Raw genomic sequence first — 5,502 nt, 5'->3', positions numbered from 1 at the left:
CCTTCCTAGACCAGGATGGAGGGGGTAGGACTTTGGACTTTCCACAGGGCAGGGAACCCTGACTGCTCTTCAGACTTGAGAGGGAGGGGGAGAGGAGTGGGGGGAGGGCAGGAGGAGTGGGAGGCTGGGAGGAGGCAGAAATTTTTTTTCCTCAATAAAAAAAAAACAACAAAAAAAAGAAATGCCAAAAAAATCAATTTCCATTTATAATGCCTTTCAGAATGCAATATTTGATATAAATACATCTATGCTTATATATGTACATATATATTTCTGTATATGTGTGTATGCATGTATATGTACATATATGTGTATATGTATATTATATGAATACACACATGTGTGTATATATTAATGTAATCAAAGATTTTAGAATATAAAATGCAAAATTTTATATCCAGTGAATTCTGGACTGTGCTAAGTTGGCTTGTTGGACTCAGTTAAAGCTGTGTGAGTCTGAACCACTAAGTGATAAGCACACATATGTGCTTCATTGTTTTTCACAAAATTTCAATGTAGTTTTCAAAACAACATATGGCTTGCAATGAAAACTCCTTTGAAACTATTTTTTTGTGAAAATTTTCATTTTCTTTTGGAGTTCTTGGATAGATAGGAGATGTTTAAGAAATGATTTAAAAATTTACAGTCAAAACACAAACACTAGGGCAAGAGATCTAACCCAGGGGTCAAACCTTTACCCGACACATGTGGAGCCGATGGGATACTCCTTAGCGCTGAGAACCACCAGGGTAGCCATAACGGTATAAGAGCTGATGCACTAAACAATCACAGAATATGGATAGATGTGTTCGTGTGCCACGTAAACAGCTTTCCCACTTGAATGTGGACACAAATGCACCAAAGTGTACCAGCAGAAGTCAGAAGTCAACTTTGGAGAGTCAGTTCTCCCATTTGTAATGGGATCTGGGGATCAAACTCAAGTTACCAGACTGTGAAGCTAACAGTTAAGACCACTGAACCATTGATCAGGCCCTGCTGCATTTCTTCTCACCTTTTACTGGAGGCGCACGATGGTTTGCATCATCTGCTAGACAAGGCTTAGAGCCTTAGAAAAGGAGACTCAGGGCATGCCTGTGTGGAACTCTCTAGATTCAAGTTCTCTCTGGGCATAACCATGGGGTAGTTTCTTGATCGGGTAAATTGAGATAAGAAGAATAGGGTATATGAACAACACCACTTCCATGGCCAAGTCCTGTGAAAACTGAAAGGTTTAAGGTGACCCAGCAGGCGGCTTCCATGTCTCTCTTCTTCACAACTGGAAGCAATACAGAAAGCTGCCTAACGACCCTGTCAGCATCCTCTACTATGAGAGGATATAGCCTGGCACTGGCAAGCAAAATAAATCTCTCTTAAACTGCTTTCTTTTTTTTTATTTTTTAAATTTATTTATTTATTGAGGATTTTGCCTCCTCCCTGCCACCGCCTCCCATTTCCCTCCCCCTCCCCCGATCAAGTCCCTCTGCCTCATCAGCTTGAAGAGCCATCAGGGTTCTCTGACCTGTGGGAAGTCTAAGGACTGCCCACCTCTATCCAGGTTTAGTAAGTTGAGCATCCAAACTGCCCAGGCCCCCCACAAAGGCAGCACGTGCAGTAGGATCAAAAACCCCTTGCCCTTGTTCTTGAGTTCTCTGTAGTCCTCATTGTCTGCTATGTTCAGCAAGTCGGGTTTTATCCCATGCTTTTTCAGACTCAGGCCAGCTGGCCTTGGTGAATTCCCGAAAGAACATCCCCATTGTCTCAGAGAGTACTTTATCACAGCGTCTAATGAGAAACTAGTACAAACAGGTTCTTTCTAAGTCACCCAGGCTGACTGTAGACTCTACAGACCAGGTAGGCTTTGGACTTCTCCTGTCCTGTCTCTGCCTCCTGTTCAGCCCTGCAATCACAGGCTCAGCTAAGGAATCCTAGTTTAATTATAGTCCAGAACACTACTGGATATAACCCTTATGCTTGCGTATTAGTAAGGGAATGAAACAGTATTTGACTCTGAGGAGGATGTGGAGCAGTCTCAGTGACATCGGGATGTCTAGCAAGGGACACTGAAGGTACAACAAACACTAACACAGAAATGAATGTGTGCCCAGAATGCCTGGAAGCAGGGAGGTAAGCCTGGAAAGGTACCCAGGAAGCACTGATCCCATCTGGGGAAGCATCTTCGAATCTTTGGAAGCTTGTGTTGTTAATCACAGGTCTTCCAGCCACTCCTTCTCTGGACATGGCAACAAGCTCTCTGAAAATCATCACTAACTCCTCGTCTCTGTGTTGATCTCTGTACGGAAGATGGGTTCTCGGCTTATTCAGTGCTTGTTTGTTTTGGTCTTGGATTGCTGCCCAGAGAACCGTGGTAAATCTGCCAGCTGCCAGCTGGGCAACATAGGCCTTGCAGCCAGGTAACCTCTTGCTGACCTCTTCCAGATCCTGGCAAGGGTGCACTTTGTTCCTGCTATTCCCCATGCCCCAGTTCAGGCTGCCTATCATCCGACACCAGATGCCCAAGGTCTCCAATTAATAGCTCCCTTCTCTTCAGTCCTCTTCTGGGTTTTCTAGCCCATGCATTACATGTCTAGTGGTGGCTTCCCTTTGATCTCTGTCTCCTTAATATAACCATGGCTGTGTGAAAAGCAGTAGCCAATTACTGACCTGATTGTCATGTACCTTTAAAGCTCTGGGTTATACACCTGGAGGTTTTCTAAAGTTTGCAATATTTTGGGAGTACATAGCATTTATGTTCTAATAATTTACTGGTTTGGCAGAATCAATATAGGATTTGTGTCTAATACCAGAACGCTTTGCTTGCAATGCATTACATTATAAACTCTCAGGACCTAAGGGGCTACATGGCAGAGGGGAAGGGCAGAAATCGAGAGGGTAGTGATGTGGGGAGGGAGAATATGCTTTATTACAGTTTATACTTGTGTTAAAATGTCCTTGTGTAATCTAATCTAATATAATAAATTTAAATCTTCCCCATGAAAATATTTCTCTTTGTACTAGTAGTTAAAAGATTTTGCAGCACAGCCTAGTGTCCACATCAAGCTTTGTTTTCCTGCCTTCTAGCATGTAAAAAAAATTTCCCAACTCCTGAGGTTTACCTGTATGTCTTTTGGTGATTTTCATTTGATAATACTGGTAAATTTGTGGTGCCTTCCACCACAAAAAGAACTGTGCTCACTCAGTGTCTTAGTTTTATTTCCATCATTGTGTTAAATGTCAAGACAGAGGTAATTCAAGGCAGGGAGAATTCATTTGAGTCACAGATCCAGGTTAAAGCCTATCATGGTGCAGAATCAAAGCATCAGGGACTTGAAACAGCTCGCCACATGCATCCATGAAGACAAGGTGTGGGCTGGAGAGACAGCTCAGTGGTTAATTTCACTTGTTCCTCCAGAGAACCCAGGTTCCATTCTTGGCAACCATATTGTGGCTCATAATCATCTGTATCTCTAGTTTCTGGGCATCCAACCCCCTTTCTGGCCCCAAAGGTACTAGGCATAGATATACATGTAGGCAAAACAACCAGACACATTTAAGCTAAGTAAATACATCTAATTTTTTTAAAGGCAGAGTAATATATTAATGATTGCATGCTAGTACACAGCTCACTTTCCCTTACAGTCATTGTAGGATCCAGACCATAAATGTTGTTGCCAATATGCAGGGTGCTTTTTCCAATCTCAGTTAACCCAAGAAAATCTTTCACAGGTGTTCCCACTAGCCAACCTAATATGCACAATTCCTCACTAAGACAGCCTTCCCAGGTGGGTCTAAGTTGTGCCAAGTTGACTATTGAAGGAGACCATCACTTTAGATAGAAAATAGTAAGTAGAACTTTGTTGTTTCGTTTGTTTGATTTATAGTAACATAATTTCTTCTCTTTTATTCTTTATTTTTTATGTATGTGAATGCTTTGAATATCTGTATGCCTATGTGCCATGTGTGTGCAGTGACTGAGGAGGTCAGAAGAGGACTTCAGATCCCTGGAACTGGAATTTCATGGTTGCGATCTTCTACATGGGTGCTGGGAACCAAACTCAAGCCCTCTGCAAGAACAGCCAATTTTCTTAACCACTTAATTAATTTCCTAATTAATATTGACTTTTAAAATCATGCCAGGTGCTGTATTGTTCTGTTTGATTTCTTGTAGATGTCGGTCTTTTAAAAACCTTTTTGAGACCATGATGGGCAGCACTAAATGTGACTTGATCTCAGCCTGTAAGTTCAGTGTCAGTGAAGAGAACCGTCTGTGATGTCAGGTCCACTCTTGCACTGTTCCTAGAAATGGCAACCATCCTGTTGTTAAGAATCCAATTATACTAAAGTTACATCCAAGAGTTAATTAATTGTGCCAGTTGTAAGTATGTGTGAGTTCTGAATGCAAATATGATCTTATGGTTGTGAGTTTTAATATTCTTTTATTGATTATTATTAATTATTACCAAAAATGAGTCCAGTGAGTGGACTAGAAGAAATGCTACCATCCCAGTTACAGGCTGTGGTCATGAATTTGTATTTTGTATCTTGTTAAGATCAAGAATTATTGTTTCTGTATGGAGTAGATAAAAAAACTCAAGAAGACATTGAAAACCAGTCACAAACACTGTGCACAGCTTCCATTCATGCCTTACAAACACAGCCACAAAACTGTCCCGTTTTTTATCTATACTGCCTCATGATACAAAGGGAAATAGTGACAAAATTTCTCACCATGAAATATACTGAATTTGCTTTAATTCCTAAGAAATAAAATACACGAAATGCAACAACCAATTGGGAGAATGGAGTTGTGTGAAAGATGGGAGATCATTGAAGAAGGTATATTATCGTCATTTTCACAAACTACAATGGTGCTCTTTATATTAAGAAACAGCATTTTGTTTGTGCATTTTACCCTCTATCACAGTAAAGAAAGATATTTTAATTTTCAAAAGTATGTGCTCTTTCTGGGCCGAGCTCTAAAAGTCCAGTCAAAGAAAGAGAGGGAGGAGAGATTATATGAGCAAAGGCATCAACACAATGATGGCGATACCCACAGAAACAGCTTACCTGAATGAATTTGAGCTCACTGACTCTGGACTGAAAGCAGAGAAACAAACATATGACCAAACTAGGCCCTCTGAAAGTGGTGACAGTTGTATGACTATGGCAGACTGTGGGGCCACTGGCAGTAGGACCAGAATTTATCCCTAGTGCATGAACTGGCTTTTTTGAAACCATTCACTTTGGAAAGAAACCTTGCTCAACCTTAATATAGGTGGGGGGACTTGGTTCTGCCCCTAAGTAATGTACTAGACTTTGTTGACTCCCCATGGGAAACCTTACCCTCTCTGAGGAGTGGATGGGTGGTAGGCTTGTGGGGAGATAGAAGGAGTGGGAGGAGAGGAGGGTGTGGGAACTGGGATTGATAAGTAAAATGAGAAATGATTCTTTTAAAAAACAAATCAGAAATATGTTTAAAGTCTTTTTTCTCTGCATTGTTTTACA

This window comes from Microtus ochrogaster, chromosome 2, assembly GCF_000317375.1.
Source record: "Microtus ochrogaster isolate Prairie Vole_2 chromosome 2, MicOch1.0, whole genome shotgun sequence".
Classification (NCBI taxonomy): domain Eukaryota; kingdom Metazoa; phylum Chordata; class Mammalia; order Rodentia; family Cricetidae; genus Microtus; species Microtus ochrogaster.
Note: the sequence above shows the minus strand (reverse complement) of the source record.